This window comes from Passer montanus, unplaced genomic scaffold (assembly GCF_014805655.1).
Source record: "Passer montanus isolate IOZ18808 unplaced genomic scaffold, ASM1480565v1 scaffold8, whole genome shotgun sequence".
Taxonomy (NCBI): domain Eukaryota; kingdom Metazoa; phylum Chordata; class Aves; order Passeriformes; family Passeridae; genus Passer; species Passer montanus.
This window is the reverse complement of record NW_024373256.1, coordinates 11,085,664-11,107,944: the sequence shown is the minus strand read 5'-3', so window position 1 is coordinate 11,107,944 and position 22,281 is coordinate 11,085,664.

Below are 22,281 nucleotides of genomic sequence, written 5' to 3'. Positions count from 1 at the left end.
GGCTCGCCGCTCCCGGCCCGCGGGCCGCCCCCGTCGCCCGAGCCCCGGCGCGCTGCTGCCGCTCCGCCGCCGCCAGCGCTCTGTGCCTCAAAATGGCGGCTGCGGTAACGCCGTGAAATGTCACATCCGCATGAGGGGGAACAGCCCCGCAGCCGGGGAGGGAGGGAGCGAGCGAGCGAGAGAGGGAGGGGAACAGCGCCGCGGCCGCTGCCGCCGCCCCAGGAGGTTATGGTAAGAAATCATAAGGAGCGCGCGGGGCTCCGGCGGCGCCCCGTGGGCTCGGGTGCCTCTTGCGCCCGGGCCCGCGGGTGTGTGGCGGTGCGGGGGCTCACGGCGCTCCCTCACCCGCGCGGGGCTGGCCGGGCCTGGCCGGCACCCACTGCCGCTTGCAAAGGACGGGTTTGTGTCATGTGTGCGAAGGGAAAGATCTGCTGTAAACAAGACTGTGCCTCGCCTGCGTGCCACTGCTTTTTTTCACGGGCCTTGTCCGGAGGATGTAGTGGCTCCCAGGGAAGAGACCTGTTTTCTCAGGATGGATGGAGAAGGCAGGAGTGCGGGTGAATAAATATTATCTGGTTGGTCCAGGCTGTCGTTAGAGCAATGAAGGAAGCAACTTCATTTAAAGACAAAAGTCTAGTTGGAAGGCCATGCAGAGTTCCATTAAACAGCCCAGTGTTTACTTCAGGATCCTGGAAGACAGGGAGCAGGATAGGCTCCAAAGGGAAGGACTCAGAACATGCAAAACTGGGCCTCCTGAAGGGACTGAAAGTGTACCTAAGCTGGTCTGCCTGCCAGTAGATAAATGAATTTTTAAAAATTACTTGTTCTTCTAGTTTATAAAATGAGCAAAGCAAAACCAATCTGAGGGGAAAATTCATGGCCTCTCAGCAGCACAGGAGTCTACAGGGGAGGAAAATAATTTCCAACTGTGGTGTGTGAAACCCTGCCTTAAGAAGTAAATTCCAGGTCTAGAAAATGGAAAAATAAGCGACGATGAGGATAGTAGTGGGAGGATCAGGTTTTACAAGCACTTAATTTGATAGTTTGCTTCTCAAAAAGTAAATTCTGAATTTTCAAAAGCTTTTAAATGAATTGCAGATCTGGAAATTATTTGTTGGCATTGACCCAGGCAAAAAAACATGACAAATCTGCCAAATCTGGGTTTACAGTGTCTCAGCAAAAGAGGGAGATTAGGACAGATGTTCAGACAGAGATTGATGCACATATCTTTAGTCTCCTCATGTCCTAAACTTTGCATTCCCCACTGCCAGTCTTTCCCTGTAATTACCTCTCAGAACAATTACTCTTTCCTAACGACTTCCATTCCAACCTCCTAAATCATACACAGGTTTAAACTCATCCCTCCATCCTCCCTTCCAAGTGATCCCCAATACAGGATGAACCAGTATGTCACAACAAGAAGGTGACTACAGGTTATTACCAGATTTTTCAGCCACGGACACTGGGCTTGTGGGCAAGAATGAGTCCCTAAAATTAACTGTGGGTTGATGTTATCATAAGCCTTAAAAACATTTTGTATGCAAAAACTGCTCTGAGCTTCAGTTCATTTTAAGGTAGATAGTTTTCCAAAATTGTTGAAATAATGTTCCAAAATTCCTACTGTTTTAGGGGAGTAAAAATTGTGCAAAATTCACCTGTACAAGTCCTTTACTGTGGAAAAGTGTAAAATATAGTTTTTAAGAGAGAGGCAGGAATTTTCCTGTCATTAGCTGTGTGAGGGAACAATGCATCATCAGTTTGTGAAGGCAAAATATCAAAATCCAGCACTTGACTGTATATTCCTAATTTAAGTCAACTTGCAGATTATCTTTTGAGAGTCCAGCTACAATAAGGTCTAAAGTAAATTAAGATGCTTTGAAAAGACATATGAAAACATGTCATTTATACTGTGCCGAAATAGCGAAATTCTATTAAGAATTGATTCAAGTATTTATACTTAAGAGGGAATAAATTTTAAGTATGGGTATATAATAATGTTAAATGCATTTATGAAATAATTAAATAGGCATTTTCTACCATCAGCCAGTGATTGTAGCAGTGTGATTTGATTGTTTCTAAGCAGGAAATAGAAATCTTATTAACTGGTGAAGTCCAGATCTCAACATATGCTAACACTTTATCCTAAATACATGAATAATACGTCTGCTGAATATTCCTGACCCTTCAGCACTCCCTCCTGAAATTGTGTGCTCTCCAGCACAGGACACGAAGGCTCTGTCCTTTGAAGGAAAGGATGGTCACCTTTGTATAACCACCTGACCATGTCACTGCTGCCAGCACTGCCTCCGTTCCAGCGCTGATTCCAAATCACTTACTCATCCAGCTGATCCAGAAATGCCTCCTGTTTCCTTACAAATCTGTTTCTGCACTGCACACCACATCCTCCAGTGACTCCTGTCCACTGTAGTTCCGATGGCAAATTCCTTGTGCAGGAAAGTTGGGCAAATCTCTGGCATGGGTTACTGATACATACAAAAACCTAAAGTAAATACCATTAGCAGGAACATTGTGATTAGAGTCTAGGTATCCATTCCTTTCATTCTTGTCCTTGATTTTTCACTCCTTCCTTTCATTGCTTACACCCACTAAAGAATCTTCTCTGTAGTTTGCCCTCTAGCCTGTCTCCCAGGGCTGCCCCTCTTGGCCCTGGAGCCCCACAGAGCACTGGGCCATCTGGTGAAGCTGCTCCTGAGCAGGGATTTCATCTCCCAGGTGCAGGCCACGGGCCAGCAGGCAAAGGGGATCCCCTTTGTGTGTGCCCGGGTCAGCAGGGCTGGGACTGGCTGCAGCCTCTCCACATTCCCTCCACATTACTCATCCTAATGAGATGGAGTTAGAGGTGCTGGAGTCTTTAAAATGCCATTGAAAATATGGGCTTTGTTTTGCGAGGCTGACCTGCTCCCCACCCTCCCTGAAATGTAAAAATAAATCCAAGTCGGGCTGTTTATTTTTAAAACACTCACAAGCCCGTTTGTGCACCAGGCTGAACCTTCAGGATGCAGAGAGAGCCCTGTGTGCCTCCCTGTGTCTCCGCCTTCCAGGAGAGAGATCCTGTCCGTGGCAGAGCCAGAGGGGTTTGTCCTGTCCTGCTCTGGGGTGCCCTCATCTTCAGCAGGACCTGATGGTCACAACTTGGAAAACTGTGGGAGGGAACTGCAGAAAACTGAAGGAAAGGAGGAGGGTGCTCAGCCCATCCTGTGCCCCGTGGCAGAATCAGCCAGAGCAGGCGTGTTTCTGCCAGCCTGTTTGTTTCCTCCCTGCTGCAGGAAATCTTGCTTCCCACTTGGCTCCGTCTGCTGCCCTGGCTCCAGCCTAGAGATGGCCTCTCCTGGCCAGAGCAGAAGTCATTTCCAGCACCACGGATGGTGCTCCATAATGTGTGCAGGTGGCCGTGTCTATAATTAAGAAGATGTATAGCCATTTAATGACAGAAGGGCAATTACACCAGCACACACCCTTAATACAGATGCACTAAACCAGCAGAACTGGGGTTGCTGCTTGTGCAGCTTATTCTGCTGTGTTTGTGGATGAATATCCATTAATGCAGACGTGCCTGTGTGCCAGCAGGCACTGACACACGCTCATGCCACTGAGTGTGCCCCACTCAGGCAGCCTCTTCTGGTCTGTCATAGTTTTTCTCCTCCATCTCACATGTGCACAATCAGACACTTGCTGCCACAGTGATAAAAGTAGTTTGCATTATCTCATGGTGGCCAGAAGCCCCCCTATTCCATTGTTCATGGTCCTTCTCATGCTTTGTCCCATTGCCTGTGCTGCCTGGGTTGCTTGGTACCAGGAAAGAGCGAAAGGAACCTTTATTTAGGGACCCAAAGAATCATATCCATTGTCCCAGATGCTCTGGATCAACATAATTGCAAACCAGAGACTTTCCAGCAGAAGCAGGTGATCAGTGGCTCTTGCAAACACCTTCAAGCTGAGTGTGAGGAAAGAAAAGATCACAAGCCTCCTGCAGCACATGAGACAGGAAGCCAACAGTCAAAAGCCGTAAAATGCTGTTAAAGGTTCAAAATGAGCTGGGAAAACTGGGTTATTTGTTTGACTGCAGTGTATGGATTTAGCTATAGCAACTTGTTCCACAAGTAGTGGGATGGATGGAGTTTCATGCCCTGTAAATGTATTTTCTACATTTTGTAGCACTCAATATCGTGCAATAACTTCAGTCTTTTATGGCTTTTCTTTCCAGTGGCAAATGGCTCTGAATAACCCCAGTCTTTCTCTGAGCAAGGGCTGGACTCAGTTACCTCTGAAAGTCGCCCCAAGCTGCAATAATTCCACGGTTCTTTAATGTGCCAGCAATTTCTACAAAGTGTGCAGGTATTTCCCACTTCAGTTTTTTATCCCTTTACTGATTGGTGGTTTTTTTGAGACTGATGGACAGGCAGACAGTGCAATAACCTAAGCTTTGTTTCCTCAGAAAACTAGGGTAAAATACATAATTACAGCATTTTCAGGGATGTTCTCAATACAGACATCTTTGATTTGATGATTTATCTTTGATCACACAAACATTATATTTTAAGGAGAGATATAAATTCTTATTCCTTAGTAAGGAAAGGTGGTGAACCCATTCCAACTGAATACAACATAATTCAAAGATTTACATGATTTAAAGTATATTTCATAGTAGTTTCTCAGAGCCAAAATTTTTATATGGCTTTCACAGGCAATTGAGACATCTAATGTCATAACTATTATTAAAAAAAAAAAAAGAACTGATAAACTTTAATTCTCAGAATAAAACTAGGACTGTTTTGCTGAAAACTTGAATGTTTATACCTAAGCTGGTATGTGGTGATCAGTCTCTGTTTACCATCTTTGAAAAGTCCAATGATTCTTTTTTCTCATCATGTTTTATTGGACACTGTAAAGTATAAAGTCAAGTATTATGGCAATAGACATCCAAAGTAAAAAGGGAATGGAAGGTACTTTACCAGTGCAGAATGTGAGCTGTGTGTATATTAAAGTGAGTTAGTGGCCTTTTTAGAAAAAATAATGGTTTGTATGTTCTGTCCATTCCTGTATTGCACTCTCCATCAGAGTAATGGGATCAAAATGAGGTGAATTCTTCATTTAACATAGCAATTGATCACCCTACTGCTAAAAATTTTTTAATTTTCCAGATTTTTGACATTAAAAGCAAGGATCACCTGTTATGGCATTTGACCACTTTTCTATTCAACTGAGAATACCAAAGAATTTCTGTGCATTTTGCCCAGAGAGTTCTTGAGCACAACAAGAACAGAAACTTTCCAGTTAAGGTATCACACTGAGACTTAAGAGATGGCACTTGTCTGTGTCACACCTGTGACACCTGCTCTGCAAAGCACCAAACTGCTGACCCAGAAGACCACAGCACACATTTAAGTTGGCCTTGCCATCTAGAGGCATTAGTTGTGTGTCCACAAATGTATTTCTCTGCTTTGACTGCAGGGAAGGGACACAGAGATAGGCAGGTGCTGTCTCTGCTAAACAAACTGCAATTTTTTCTGCCGGTGTTAGTGCTGCTAGGCAAACAAAGCATCAAGGAAACTACTGTGTTAAAAAGAAAATGGATATAAAATAAAACATGAGTTTTTTAAATTTGAGCCATTTCTTCTCCCTGAAATCACCTCCCTTTGCCTGACTGCACGTCACATCCCAACCTGGATGCTGAGTTTAGCTTTTGTGTACTGTGAAGCTGATGGCAGCCCAAGCATCAGCCTGAGACTCACCCTGCCATCTAACTCCAGCAATTTCCTTATCTCCTTCCTATGCCTTCTTCCTTAGAAGAAAAACCTGCCTTCACAAATCCCTTCCCACTTTCGAGACTCCACATTGATGATGACCTCCTCTGTGACCCTGGTTCCTCCTCACCCTGGTCTTCACTTCATGCCCACACTTTAACAAACCAATGCAGGCCAAGGACAGCACAACCAGGGGATGCCATGGCTGCATCCAGTCTGTGTCTGTCATATTAGAATAATCTGTTGTACACTGAGGGGTAGATTTGATTTCTTTTCCAATGTGTTATTTACAATCTGGCAGAGTTCAGTACAAATGTAGGAACTGATCCTGCAATTTGATCAGACCCAATGAAGTCAGCGGAGTCTGCACGGATGGATCGGATTCCAGTATTGAAGATTATTCTTGTAAACTGTTTCACAAGCAAACCTCACAAAATCTGTAGTCAAGAATGGCTAAATAAACAAGGCAAGTGACATCTGTAGTTGGCATTTTTACTTCATATGAGTGTCACAGCATTGGCTGAATTGATCCATTTTTAAGTGGCAGAGAAAAGACCCTAGAGAGACTAGAATAGAAGAAGTGAAACTAGGAACAGAGAGAAACTTTTAAAAGATAAGCTTGGGAAGACACACCTTTAGCTTTGAAGTGAATAAAACTAGGTCCTAGAAGACAGAACTCTCTTTCTATCACTTTCAAATGAGAGCTGTGGTCCTGCAGGTAGCTCTGGGCAGGAAGATCCAAGAATCAATGCAGTGTCCTTCAGAGTCTCAAGATTTTATTTCAGGTCAGAAATTCCCCGTAAAATGAACAAAAGTATTTTCCTTTTTTTTTTTTTGTTTTGTTGTGTTTTTTTTTTAAATCAGAGTTATGAAGCTTCATAATTCCTAGATGAAACTCATTAAGTAAAAGCCATTTGGCTTTTGATAAAGATGTGACTGCTGAGTTTAGCTCAGAGTAAATTTTCCTGTTATTAAGAATTAGCATTCAGTAGAAAGAAGTAGTTTGATTAGAACCCCCCGCCCTCTGTTCAGATATCAGCCTTATTGCCATTGTCACCTTCCTGTTTTCCTATGCTATCTGCCAGCCAGCAAAGCTGGAGATCTCAAAGTGCAAGCCAGCCAAAAACCCAGGGCAGAATAAAAAAGGTTTATTTAGTCTTTTGTCATAAAGACCTTGATAAGCAAATGAGATTTTTTTGCCACGTCCTCCTTAAGGTAATTTTCAGAGGTAGTTGCTACAGACATTTGATCAGGAACTGAGTACTAATTCCTAGAAAACTGCTCCTGATGTGTTTTTTGAGAGGGAGTAGGAGTTTCTCAGCCCAGCAATGCCTGGGGTTTGCAGCATGTTGCAGAGAGGAGGAAGATACCAATTAGAGTAATAGAGCAGGGCTTGGAGCACGGAGATAAACATCTGGAGAGCTCCTTCAGGCAATTGCATTTGAAGACTTGAAAATAGGAGGAATTCATTTAACTGGAATTCTGAAATGGAACTGAAACTGGAGTTGTTTGGTGGTGGAATCACATAATTGTTCTTCTGCCTTTTGTCAGTGGCAGTTTACATTCAGAGTTTGGGAAGCTGGACTTTCAAGAACAAAGAAGGAGAACCCACAATAGTGTAGGAAGAAAGAATTAAGCATGAATTAACATTTCCACAGGTGGTGAAGTCAAAGCCAACAGTGGCATCTGACTACCTTTATTTGTCCTCAGTATTTAGCCATGAATATGAATTGTATTTAGTCAAGCTGGTTTGTTATCTGACTAGGAGACATTCAGCTGGTGCTGGCATCACAGCTTAGAGCAGGCTGCACTGCTTCAGCACACCCTGCTTTCTGCACAACCCCTCCTATGGCCACTGGAGTGGGAGTGAAGTGGCCTTTCACTCAGGCTACATTTTGGTTGAGTTTGGGTTTTAACAATAAAAACCCATTACATTCTATAGAGAAAACTTGTGGGGAGAATCAGAGGAAGATATTTGGAGCAGTTTTAGATATATTGTATTTGAAACACCTCTCATGCATGGTGTGGTCAGTAGTAGAAGGGTATGGAAGGAGAATTGCCACTTTTATTTTTCAGATTTGCTATGCACAGAAAACAAATGGATATTTTTTCAGTAAAAGTCATTTCTTATTCTGGGATCTTTAGGACAAGATACTTTTCAAGATACTTTTGGCTTGATCCCTCAGTTGCTGCATTAAAGAATAAGCAGTATTCTTATGATTCCTATACCTTTCCAGCAAGCATATGTACATGTATGTGTGTCTCTATATGTATATGAAAATTTCATGTTCTCATAATTTCTTCCTGACTGTGCCTGACGAGGAAGTGCTCACCAAATCACCACAGCTTTGCCAGTGCTGAAGGCTGTTGCCTGGAGTGTTATGATGCATGTAGGAACCTGCTTGGACACTTGATTTCCCTGGCTGCTCTGGAGGCTACCCTGGTGTTTTGGCAGACTGGTGGTGCTCATTTTACCTCTTGCCTCAATGCTCAGAGTGCATTGATACTTCAAAAATCTTTTTTTTTTTAATAGTTTAACAGTCAGAATCTTCTACAAAAGCCTTAATTTTGCGCTTCTAAAGGCTCAGTAGCACAGCTTTGTCGTGTTTTGGTCCATAGGCCAAATAAACTCTCACCATCAAACTGGATGTTTCTGCCTAGGGTTTACTCACAGAGTCATCTGAATGCTCAGGGGCAGGGGTTCTTATTTAGTAATAGGATTTTATGCTTCTGAGTAGCTTCAAGGAAATCAGTCTCAGGGATCCTCCATAGCAGAAGCTGAAGGAGCAAACCCCATCTTTCAGCACAGCCTAAGGCCCAGGAGCTGGGGTATTTAAAGTTCTTGTCAATAGCTTTCTATGAAAGAGAAATCTTTTGCTTCTGCCCTTCGATCAGAATCAGAGTGGTGATCAGCTGGGTTTCAAACCTGGGAAGATTACAGCTGCAAGTGAAGAAGAACTGGTGTTCTCATTTGATAATTCTTAGGTGATTTAGCCCATCATAGCATAAAGCTAAGGCACTGACCTTCCCCAATGCATGTGGGCAGCAGTACATCCAGGCAGTCTGGCTCCTTGATGTAAAAATGCCAATAACTTTTACCTGACCTGAATTACTCCAAGGTAGACTCTTAAGACTTTGTTGTGAGTTCATGTGGCAATGGGTATTTTTGAAACCTACAAAAAGCTCTGTTCTAGGGTCTTTATGAGGGTCTGCTATTGCTGACTTCTTTGGAACCAATCATTATTGGTTTCTCAGAGTTTTTTGCTGACAGCAAGTGAATTTCATGCATCAGCCACTTCTTTATCACCTTTAGATTTTAAATGGTAGAGTGCTGCAGAGAACTCATCTGAGAGTCCCTGCAAAGAGGAGACTTGAGACACTTTGCCATTTTTACCCTGAATCTTATAGTGGAGACCTGTTCTAAATTTTTGTTAACAACCAAAGGTAGAGTTGTAAAGGCCCCTGAAGATGAGCTGTGTGGACTTTCTCCATGCCTCTACAAATTAGATTTGGTCTACAGCAAGAAGTCCTATTTTAGTCATCCAGTGCTGTGGAAATTGTTTCTGATATCATAGAAGTCAAGTTTTTCAAACCAGTAGAAACTTCATCTGTTTCAGGATAACATTCTTTAGCTCTGAGTTGCTTTTCTGTAACCTTGCATACATTTTCAGGGAATGCAATGTTGTGATGGAAATGTCTCTGAGCTACCACACCTTTTGTTTCAAATATGGCTTGGCTCTGTATCCATCCCTTTCTCCCAATAATTCCATCCTGACATGGTTTTTCTCATAGTGGTACCTTCTTTTTTGTCACCTCCTGATACTCCAGGGGTAAGAGTCCAGACAGCCCTCTGGAAAGGGCAGCCACTCACTAGAGCTGAGTTCCCTGAAGAGACTCTTCACTCCTGTCCTTCAGCAGCAGGAGAGTCTGACAAGATACTGATTTTGTAACTTCTGTATTGTTCTGTCAGGCTTCCTTCCCACTCTCATCCTCTTTTATTTTTTGCCCTCTGATTTATTTCTCTGGTAAAACATTCACTCCTGCTCAAACTGGGAGCTGCATGGAGCAGCTGATCCAGTTGTGAAGGCCACCAGTTTGTGCCTACCCAGCCACCACGTCTCTGGGTTGTAAATGCTTGTGTTTATCTCATTCTGAGAAATCAAGATATAGAACTGAGAATCTTCACTGAAATGAGGATCTGAATGTTCTCCTCCAACAGTAACCTTTTTTTAAGGAGTTGATATTCCACAGTCAATACTGTTTGGGTGTTGCTAGTGCACTATAAGATCTCACTAGGCATTCACAGCACTAACACTTAACCAGAATTAAAGAACAAGCCATAGTTTTTCCAATTAGGAAAAACTATGCATATATTAATTCAGAAATGGGTTATTCTATGGAATATTTCAGATTTACACAGGTACAAAATAAAAAAGAGCTATTATTTGTTCTGGGGATTTGAGTAAAAGTAAGAGAGGAGAAAGAATATTTTCAAAACCTTTAGACTGAGTATATGAAAAATGCCTAATTAGTGCTAGGTACTAAAACATGGACATACCTTTCCAGGAAAAAGGTGGAAGCCCATGCCTAAAGGGGTTTAAACTAGTAGGAAGCAGTTCTGCACAGGTTACACAGACACTCAGGACCTGAGGAAGGCGGGCAATGCCTCAGCCAGCTCAGGTACAGATGGAAGAGGGTGAGGCCTGATGCCCTCAGGCTCACACAGCTTTCCAAAGGGGATGTTCCTGAGCATAACTTCACACATGGACATTTGCAGACCTGCAAATCTATTGCAATTGATTTTTTCCTCTCTATAGCCTATAATTTGAGAGCTGAAAATTACTTATAGTAGAGGGAGTGCTGTCTAAATGTGAGAGCAGCTTGATGTGTAAATAGTTTGTTTTTCAAAGATTCTTCCAACTTGCTACTGACCATCTCTCAGTCCAACAGCTCAGCACTGGTTTCAAGGGGGTAGGACACTTTTTCCAGTCCAATGTCCTCATTTCCTGTGTGTCTGAATAATAATTTATAGCAGTGTCACACAATCCCAGAAATATTACGTTGCCAAGGTCAGTATGTTTAAAGATGTCACCACTGTGCTCACCTTTCCCATCCTCTTGCCAGGTGTCACTGCCCTCAAAACAAGGACAACTTCTTGTGAGTCAGCACTGGGGCTGCTGCAATTCTCTCTGCTGCAATAAGGCCAATCCAGGCTGGAGTTATTTTCCTACAGTGTACTGGGCTGACAGTGACAATCTAGGGCCTGGTTCCCCAGAGGATCAGATATCTCTGCCTTGGAGAGGAGCAAGGCTGAAGGTGGTGTAACCTCAGGCTGCTGATTTCATCTGCTGGCCCAAGCATGCTGGAGCTGGTTCAGCATCAGAGGGTGGCAGTGATGGAGAGGTTCTGGGCAATGTAGCAGGGACTAGAGGCCAGGTAGATTGTTGGTCTGATTTGGCTGCTTGTGGAGAGCTTGTACATGGTGATAAGCCGGTTTTGAATCTTGCCAGGCAAAAGCTTGAGGAGTGGCTATCTGGAAATCCATGGGACACCTTCAATCTTCTGCCTCAATGGAGAGAGAAGAGTGAAGTAGACACACACAGCAGCAGGGCAGCAAGGGAACGTGGAGGAGCCACAGCTGGAAGGACTCCAGCTGACTCTTGAGGACTGGTAGGAGCAGCTGTGATTTGGGGAATCGGTGGCTGAGCAGGGGGAGCTACATCTTGGTATGGAGGTGGAAGGAGGCAGGAGTGGAAGGCCAGGCCTGAAGGGAAGAGAATCTCCAAAGTAGGCTGAGGTCCTGGTGTGGATGGGCTCCTGAGAGCAGGGCAGCCCAGGCAGTGCCCAGGGGCTGTGCCAGGGTGCAGCTCCAGCAGGGATCTGTCCATCTGTCTGTCGTGTCCCTCCTCTGGCCACTGTGTGCCACAGGACACACTGTGGCTCTCTGCTCTGGTAGGTCTGGGCACTGCCAGGGAGCTGCAGCTCCACATGTGCTTTGTGCCCTGCCACAGCCACCTTCTCCTCTTTCTCTATTACATAAAATTCAGCCTCATTACTTTTCTTTCTCTGTTATTTTGGTTAAAAATCTTTTTGGTAAAAAACCTCTTTTTTGGTTAAAAAAAAAAAACAACAACAAAACCAAAAAATTGTAACTGTCAGGGAAGCTTGGTAAAAAACCTCATTTTTGGTTAAAAAAAAAAAAAACAAAAACAAAAACAAAAAATTGTAACTGTCAGGGAAGTCAAAACTTTTCAAAGCTTAACACTTCAGAGCACTTTGGAAATTCCCACCAGAAAACATCATATGAAGCAACTGGAGGGAACCAAGACTGGTTTGGGAGTCATTTCTTGGGTATTGGACTTCAAGGAAAACAAAACAGCAATAACCTGTGAGAAGGACAAAGGCCTATTGTTCCTCCTGTTCTCCTGGCTCCATCAGCTCTCTGACTGTTGTGCCCAGAGGAGCTTCCTCATTTTTTCACAGTTATTTTTCAATCCACTTCTTTCCATTTCCTAAAGACAGAATGTGAAGTGGATCAATTAAAAAATAACAAATCTCAGGTTCCCTAACACCAAGCAAATACTGCCAGAGCCCATCTGACAATGCCCAGGGCTGGAGGATCCCTTGGGAACACCAGCTGGCACCAGAGGGGAGCAGGAGATGGTCAGACCCAGCAGCAGCAAGGCTGACAGAGGCACTCTGTCTCCTCTTGAGACTGAGGGAATTAAGTCTTTTCACAAAACTTTGTGGAGAGAATCTTATTTTCATTTGTTTTCCTAGATTGATGGTGTGTGATTCTTCCTGGTTTATTTATGGAGAGATGATTTAGCCACATGATTAACTAACAGAACAACCAATTACACACATATTGTAGTAATTGTGTGTTTGCATACAGAAAACTCACCATGGAAATTACACAAAACAGGCTCATGCCAGTGAAAAGGAGGAAGACTGCCTGTTAGAGCAGGAAGAATGTCAAGCACATCCTCCCATACAGACCTGTCACCTTGCTTTACTTTAGCACTCATGGAGATTCTTTTTCCAAAAACACTTTTGGTGACATTTTAAACCCCCTGCAGTTTAACAGATGCTCACATTTGACATTTATTGTGTCGGACAGTGACTCACATAAACTCCTTGTGGCCTGTGTTCATTGCTAAATGTTTTTACTGTGCAAAAGACACTTGAATGGAGATGTTATAAATGGGAGGTGTTTGTGTGGTGGCTTGCAGCCAGCAGAGCCAGTGTGGCCTCTGCTGCTTGGGACACTTCCTTAACCCTTCCACTGGAAAGAAATAAATAAATACATTAGGTATTGCAGAGGCCCCTTAGAACAGCTGCTCCTAAGAAATACAAGTCTTTGAATATCAATGACTTCCCTGTTGGGAAGTTTGACTCACTCCTTGAAGGACTGGATAGCTTAATGGTTGAATCCAGGAAGCAGAAAAATAGGTTAAGTAAGTGAAAGAAGCACAAAATTATAGCAGTAACCTGTAGGCAATCTCAGTTTGTCTCAGAGGAATGTTGTCACAGAAAGGCAAAATGGTTCTGAGATATATCTGGAATTAAAAATTCACAAATTCAGACTACCTACACCCACTCCCAGATTAATTTGCTGTGAGGTTTATCATCATCTCAGCACACTGATGGTGAGCTAGGAGAAATGCCAGCTAATTCATGAACAGAGGGGACTGGGCAGCAGCATAAAGAAAATTAAGAGTTCTATGATTTGTATCTCACTCTAATGAAAAAGGCCAACACCAAAATAGCAGTTCTAGCTCTAATTTTTCTTTTTGGATTTAAACTCGTTGTACACCAAGGAGGCAAATACATCTGTGTGTTTATACTATTACTGTCAGTGATACTAAGAGAAGGAAAGGCATTTGTTACAGTCACCAGAAATATAAATATATAATTAAGGTTAAAGATGGATGCTGAAAACTGATAAAGGGAACCAATAAAATTACTAGAGCATGTCCTCTGAATATCCTGGTGTTTCACAGAGAGCACAGGCTGGAGCAGCAGAGCAGAGGATCACACAGCAGCTCACCCTCCAGCAGCAGCTCACCCTGCAGGAAGAGCCAGGACAGCCATGGCTGGGCACAGGCCCCCTCCAGGAGCTACAGGAGAGTCTGATAACAAAATAAATGCAAAGCTCACATAGCTAACATGCTATAGGCTGTGCAAGAGACCTCCTCAAGTTCTGTAACAGGAGCAGCTCAGCACAGCCAATCCATGAATTCAGGGCACTGGACTTTGGGGCTGTTGCACACCCCTGAGTGCATCTTGCAGACCTCAGGTGACACCACATCCCTGGAGAAGCACAGCAAAGGGGAAAACAGTGTGCCATAAACCATGGTCATGTTGAGGCACCAGCCTCAGGTGGCTTGCCACGTGGCCTCTACAAGAGCCATAAAGCAGGCTGTGTCACCCACCCTGCTGTGGGGACCCTGTGGGGACACAGACACCTTCCCTGCAGAGCCAGCCCTGCCCACTGGCTGTTCCTTTACATACCCAGGGGTGATCTGTTCCCTGGGAGCTTTACAAGGGTGAGTGTGGGGTGCTCGTTTGCTGAGCTGAGGTCTGGCTGTTGTCAGTGTGGGGTGAACCAGGGGTGCTGAGAAGGGCTCCCTGCTTCCCTGGCCGGCCACGCGCGCTCTGCGTGGTTGGAGAAGGGCCATGGGAAACCTGCTAGGGAAAAGCTTCCTGTTTGCCCTGTAAAAGCACAGGTGAGCCCCATGTTAGGCACGTGGTGTTACTTGTTATTGCCTGGGACCAAGGTCGGGTGTGCCACCCTCCTTCCAGCAGTGGGGACGTGCCCTCTGTGCTGGTCCTCAGCGTGGCTGTGAGGGGTCAGGCTGTGCCCTACACATTTGTCATTTTTCCAAAAGCAGCAGGAAATTAGCTCCCAAATGAATACATCCAGAGTGCTCCGTGTGTCACTCCAATAGTGTGCTGGGCAGGGGAGAAACCCACCATGCCTCGCCAGTGATAAAAGCTGCAAGGAGAGCACAACTCTGCTATCAGACATCAGAGAATCTGATCTGCACGGGACAGTGTGCAGAAACCATGTCTCATCATTTCTGTGGTTCCTAGAGCATTGTTTATGAGCAACATTTCTCCCTTTTGTAGGGTCCTTAGGCATAATTGACTGTGTTTTAGCAAGTTTCTTGTCTGTCTTCCCTTGTTTCTCAATGGGTTGCCATGCTGAGAGCATAGGAAGCAGCCTCCTCCATTCCTTTCCCTCCTGCTCCCCTGGGGATCTCTCCCTCCCCAAATTGCAAGCAGATTGAGACGTCTGGCATCCAGAGAAGTGGGAAAACAAACGACTCTCTCACAGTCCCCATTCCAGTCCCTGTGAGCCCAGCTGGGCTGTGTGTGCTGGCTGTGCACGGGCCATGAGCTGCTGCAGCCAGCCAGCCCTGCAGGGCCGTGGGGAGCTTTGTCCCAGTGCTCCTGTGAGAGACACGTGCTTTGACACTCATTCTGGCCCCTGTGAGAGAGGTTAGACTCCTGAAAAACTGCCTACCTTAACTTTACTACTTTTTTTTTTTTCCTGTTCAACAGGCTGCAGCATAGTGGATTAAACATCCAGAAAAAAGTGCTGTTGGAATTTTTTTGCAGTTTTCAATGGTTCAGATGAGACAAGCAATCAAAGGGCAAGGCAGAGGCATGGCTTTTCATTGCTGCTATAAACAATCAGACTCAGACTTTGCACCATGTAGAAGGCTGTGTTATAAACAAGCACGGCTGCTATCATATTACCATCCCCAGGCTGATTTATATAAACTGCCTTCTGAGCTCTGATTAGCTTCAAACACACGTGCTGGATAGGCAGAGCAGATTGCTGGAATAAAATTTTCAATAAGACTTCTAATTATTCAGGTGCCTACCAGTGAGAAATTTCTGTTCCAGGGAAGTTGCATGCAGTTTCTGAAGGGTTTTAGGAGGAAGGTAGTTAAGCAAATGAAGATGGACTGGTATTTCTCTCTGAGGAGGCTGCATCTCTGTGCTGTTCAGGCTGTGCACGAGTCAGGAGCAGTAATTGTTCTGCAGATTGCTGGAGGGGCAAATAAATGCGTTGTAAACTTAAGGTAGAATGCAAACATCTGCATCAGGCCCTTTTAATTTATTCTATGAAAGGAATATTTACAGCTAGTGAAATCCAAGGAGTTTTCAGGCATTTGTTCAGAGGTCATGATCGGGACTGCTGTAAGTGAACATGCACAGCTCAAACTCTACTACAAAAAGACTTTCTGTCAAGGCATGTCATAGAAAGAACACCCTTCCACCTAATAGTTCAGAAATCACACAAGCCCTTGATTATAGACTTATATCCCATGATACAAACCCCTCTTCCCCAAAAAGATTTCTGAGGCAAAGACTCCCTCTGTTTTTATGCGCAGAGCTGCACCTACTGAGAATATATCAGCTCCTGCCTGTTCAAAGGGCAGTGCACTGAGGCTGGGGGCACACGAATTAAGCTTTATAGTGGAGGGGTAGCTGCTTAGAAGAGTGCTGCACATGGCTAGGAAACAGCTGTCCCAAAATAAACTCGGGAAGGTGCAGCTGAGCCCTGCATTGCCAGAGCAGCGGCGCAAATGTGCGAAATGGGCGAGCCTCTATCAGGCAGAAGTCCCCGCTGGCCTGGATTCCCCTGCAATTGAAAGCAGAGTCATCTGCAACAATGGGAGCTTTATTTATCCCGCACAATTGCTGCCAAAGCAGTCCTGGGACGTCCATGAGACTGCTATGAATATGTTTGGAGCGGGATGGAGCTGGCAGCGCGCTGCGAAACTGCTGCATCACCAGTCTCAGGTCTGCCGGCTGGCTGCACTGACCGGCAGCTTCTGTGCGGGGTTGCTAAGGAAATTTTAAGGCTTTTAGGAGCCTGAAATGGCACTGTCCAGCCCGCCTGCCCCTGTGGAGACTCAGGATTGCTCTACCCTCTAGAGGCGGTGGCGAGGATGTAATCGCTGCTGCTCTGGAGCTGATGGAGGCTGGGAGTCGGGGCTGGGATGTGCCCGCATCCCCCACCCGCTGCCAGCCCCCCTCTGCTGGGGCTGCTCCGAGCAGCAATGCAGAGAGAGACAAGTCAAGGGGAAAATGGGACTCGTTCTACATCCTTGGTCTGAGGGCTCGCAGGACCCCACCATGAGATTGCCCGGTTTTGTTCTTTGTTCAAGGTAGAGGTAGGTATGTACCAAAGGAAGGAGTGTTTAAGTTTTTCCTTTGTCAGGGATGTTGGCACTCCTGATGCGCCGCGGTGCTTGTCTGCAGGGCAGAAATCCGTGGCCATCTGAGTGTCCTACTGAACTGTGCTTAATCCTGTTAGCCTCGCTAATACGACCTACTTCTTCCCGGGACTAAGAGTCATCCGGGCTTCATGGGAAACAATCATGAAACTAAATCTGCTTCCAGCATGTGGGACTCCTGGAAGAAGAGTCACTTACTGACAAGCCTGGACTCGATACCAGAGAGGCAGCAGGACTGATCAGTTCACACCAGAGAGCAGCTCAGCAGGTTGGAAGACTTTTCACTGGACATTATTACCAAGTTTGCAGGGCTCAGGGAGCAGTGAGAATTTGGGAGCATCAAACTGATAGCTTATCTGAAAGACCACGGATTGCATCAGGAAAGATGGAGCTCTTACAGCAGAAGGACTCAATGTTCTACAAGAGCTTGGGAAGAGACTTGGAAAATACTTCACTGCCTCGTGGCCAGGGTCTTTCTGTAGGAGAATTTTCAAATCTTCACTGAAAATAAAATAACAGAAATAATTTTAAGGGGAATAATCTTTCCTGTTTCATGAATGTGCCTTTTCTTTATGCAGTCTTCCTGGCTCCTCACTACACAAACCCTCCAGATGTGAGGGCTGAGGCAAAGCTCAGACAAGATCAGGATGGCTTTTGGTGAACAAAAAGTAGGGGACAGCAAAACAGCATGACAGGTACTCTCTGAGGTGATGCTGACCTTATTTCCTAATGGGCTGAAAAGAGAGACGCAATAAGCAAATATAAAGGGATAAAAGGAAATTTTATATTCACTGTCTACTTGATCTCTTCCTAGAGTGAAGGTGAGAACCTTCTTGGCAGCTTCCAAGCACCCTTTGTACTGCTCCTGGACAAATGTAAATGATGAATTGTGGAAAAGCCACTCAGTTCTATGGTTTGAATCTGGCTAATTAGAGGAAGCCTGTTTCTTAACATGTGACCCTTCCCAAGAGAGGGGCACACTCAGAACTGGTACACCAGGGCAAATGTAGATGCCAGGTACAGCCTGAACCTGAGAATCAGAGTCCCCCGTGCGTGGCTACCCTGCTCCTCAGGAGAAAGGCTTCTACTGTGCACTGCAGCCCAAGCCACAGCCAGGTGGGGACAGAAAGGCAAACTTGGGGATGTACTGCCCAGCACAAGGACTTTGATAGACCCAGAATTAAAGCCTGGAGTATTGCAGTGGCAAGCCGCGAACACGCCAAATGTCACACACCTCTCAGCAGCTCTCAGAGATGTCACCAAAGTTTCTGGGCAATGTTCAGTTGTCATTTCTCTCTGGAGACTGTCACAGCCTGCAGGGCCACCAATGTGAGCTGTGCAGTGCATGGGAGACCATGGAAGAGTCTCTCTCATTAGGGACACTCAGATGCTTGAGAAAGTCTTTGTTATCCTGATACTGAGAGCAATAAGGGGATAAATCAATGGAAGGCAAAGCTTGTAGGTTGACAGTGTCTCAAAAAATATCTGGCAGCCCCCAAAGTGTTCATGTCCCCCTTCCATCATCACCTCCAGTTTGCTAAGTGCTATTTGCTTCTCATTTTGGTTTAACCTTCCATTAGCTCTGGCATAGTGGCAAACTGTGAGACCATTCCAAACCAACCTGCTTACCTCTTGCCTGGGCTCCTAAATTCCAAACTGTGAGACATCTTGCACGGGGAAGAACAAAATGTGCTGCTTTATTAGGAGACTGTAGGGATCCACAGTGCTCCAGGGAAAAAATGAGAGGCTAATCTCAGCAGTGGAGGAGGGTGGAAGGGCTGGCAGGAGCTTGTGGGAAGGCTCAATAGCAGAGACCAGAGCCCATCTCTTCTCCCTTGTTTTAGGCAAATCACTCTCTAAACGTGTGTAGCAGGGCTGTCCTGAGCAGCTCAGTTTGTGTCACAGGCAGCTGTGAAACAACACTCAAATATCGAGGTGGTTGCTTGACAGTGATAACACAGCTCAGTGGTGGAAGCTTCTCAGTGGGGAAATGGATATGTGGAGTGCAATGGCAGGGGAGATAAAAGGTTGTGAGTGCTGAACTAGAAATGTTGCTATTGGTATGCAAAAGGGTATAAACCAATCTCTTAGTATGAAAATATGATAAAATAATGTAATTTTCATTGAGCAAAGTAACACAGGGACCTGTTTGGAACCTATCTCCATTCCTCCCAGATTCAGAAAGTATTAGACAAGTAAATTTATTTCCCTGTCACAGCTCATTATGAGAGGACATGGCATGCTCTGTACTCTCTCTGGGTCTAAGATTGGTCTTTATCTCATAATGTTCAGTATGTGAAAGTATCCTGATCTTTGATCAGCATTAGACCCACACAAATAAAGTTAGAGCAATTTCACTGGACGTTATCTCCAGAGAAGGCAGGATTAGGAACTAAAGATCAATTTAAGGTGCATTGACAGAGCTGGATGCTGAGCTGTGTCTGTTTCTCTGAACTCTGAACAAGAGCAACACATGGCTTCTGTGCTGCTTTCCAGCTGGTTCTGCTCTGCGTGGTGACTAATGTTACACTGATCTGGTGGAATAACATCAAGGATCATATGAAAATAGTCCTTTAAGTACAGTTTGCTACCAATCAAGTGGGGAAATGGGGTGAAAAGCTTGAAAGAAACATTGACTCACCAAGCCAAAGCTGTTTGGGCTTCACCCAAAAGTTCCTCTAAAAACAAAAACGGCTTCAAGAGTCCTCAAATCTTTAACAGTGTGCCCCAAATTAAGAAAATGTACAGAGTGATACAGACTCTGCTGTAGCAGGATTTTTTTGTGTGTCACTGCTGCCCAGCAGCCAGATTGGGTCTGCTCCTCCAGAGGCTGCCCCTGTGCTCCTCTGCCACCCTGCTCTGGATCAGTGATGCTGCCCAGTGCCTCAGAGCTGCTGTCAGGGGCTGGTGAGATAAGTGGGATGACTCACTCCTCTGCTCTGTTCAGAAGGGTGTAAATATCATACAGCTTCTCTCGATTCTAAAGGGGAAAAAAAAAGAGTTTTTAGGGTTTCTGAGCACAGCACATGGCAGAGCCACAGGCAGACTGCATTACATCCCTGTGAACTCACAGAGTCACTTCTTTTCTGTGGGAGATATCTTTCATTTCTTCTACCAAGTCAGGGGAGAGTCATCTTCCTGTCCACCTCCCATTCAGTCCTCCTCCCATTCTGTCCTCCACAAAAATGTTTCACTAGAACTTTTCTGATGGTGCCCAAACCTGATAAATGGCCCATAAAATGCAGCACTATCAAAATATGAATCAGTCACGAGCACCTCGTTCATGGTAGGTGACACAGATTAAAAACCAGGCTGGGGAATTCCTGATGGATTCTGGAGCTTCAAACTTCTTTTACTGCTATGCAAAGAATAAAACAAAGAATATCTTTATTTGTGGAACGTATCAACTTGCTTAAAACAATGCAAGCAAATGAAAACACAGCCCTGCCTCCTTTTTTGTTAAGTTTGCAAACCAGCATGGTCTAGCCATTCATCCAAGAATATTCAGAGGAATCTGAAACCCATTCCCTTGGCAGCAGGACTGAATTAAATGGGAAAGCCAGCTCTTGACAGCTCTTCTGGTATGAGACATAAAGCTCACATCCCCAGCTGCTAAAACAGGGGTTTATACCAAACCAGGTATATATATCTTTCTCAGGCTGACTCCAAAAGTAAAGATGAAAGAAAATAGGAACCAAGATACGAATTGAGTTATTTAAGCACTGACCTGTGACAGATTTGGACAAATAAACTCCTGTCACCAAATGTCCTGGTGTTTGAAGGTGCCATGTACCAGTGAAAGGCCACTGGCTTTGGGCTGGAGCTGTTTGTGACCAGAGGCACAAGAAGCCACCCAAGAGACCCTGGGCAGAGCCCTTGGCCCCTCCTGCAGGTGCCAGGGGACTCTGTGGGCAGCAGGGAGCTGTTCTCCCTGCCAGGAACAGCCCAGGCTGTGCAGCCTGGCAGGACAGGCTGGCACAGGCACTCGCTGTGCACTGAGTCCCTGCAGGAGCCCGGGGCAGTCGGGTCAGCCAGGCACTGACCATCACACACCCCCACCAGCCACACCTCACTGGGAGCCAGGCTGGAGCGTCTGAGCAGCACTGGGAGGGTGGGGATCCACCTCAGCCTCGCTTGCAGCCCCCTCTCCTCTCCAAAATCTCACTCGTGGGTGACCCAGTGCACGGCAGTCATCAGGCCAGGCATCCTCATTCACTCCTGTGCAGTTAGAATCTGATTGATTTCCATCTGGTGATTTCAGAAGTGGCTGCCATACCCAGATTGCCTCAGGTCATACATTTTGTTATTTATATCCTTGCAAAGGAGAAATAAATACAGGTAGATGACATGGGAAAGTGCCATGGACCAAGCAGAAAGCCTCAGTGATAGCAGTTTTATCATGTGTAATGATAATATTGCAGAAAATGCTCAAAGGGAGAAGAAATGAAAACAATTTGTATCTTTGTGGATGAGCTGTAAACTACGACACCAGGGCAGTTCTATCCAGAGAACAAAACCCCACCCCCCTCACTGGTTTCTGTCACACTCAATGGTTAAAAAGGATGCTGGTGGGTAAATCTTGCAGCAGACAGAATAAAGCACGGCCCAGCTGCAGTGCAGAGCTGTTTCCCTGTCTGTGTGTGCACAGCGGGCACTCTCTGTAATGAAGGATAATTGTGTCAGTACATAATTAGAGATAAAAAAGCAGGCGGGTGAGATGCCAGTGATGAGATCAGCATGGCAATCCTCCTAGAGAGATAGATATCTCCCTGACACGTGGTTTGGGGGCAGGACTGGGACGAGGGTCAAGCAACTACATCTCTGGGCTGCTGATGAACCTGAGGGGAACATCTTACTTTTCCTTGTCCCATTTCCCACGTGGTGCAAATGAAGCTGATTGTTCAAATGAATGTCACCTCTCTGCAGAGGACCCATGAAAAATTCGGGAAATATTTGAATCATTTAGAGGTTCTTTCCAAGATGCACTGGAGCAAAGTTTACAGAGCAGTTCAAAGGCTGGAAGACTTGCAAAAAGAGTTTAAAGAGATTATTTATGACTTAGCTAAGCATTGATTAATGGACAGTGAGTCTGGAGGCAGCCAGCATCCATGTCTGTGGGGAAAGAGGGAATGGGCAGTAGTGAAAGCATCAGTTATCTTCTCATAGGTCAAGCTGTTGACACAATGACTGGGAGAAGTCTAAGCTGCTCTGTAAATTGTGGTACTGAACGTGAGACTTATTTTAGAGACACAGTGTCAGAA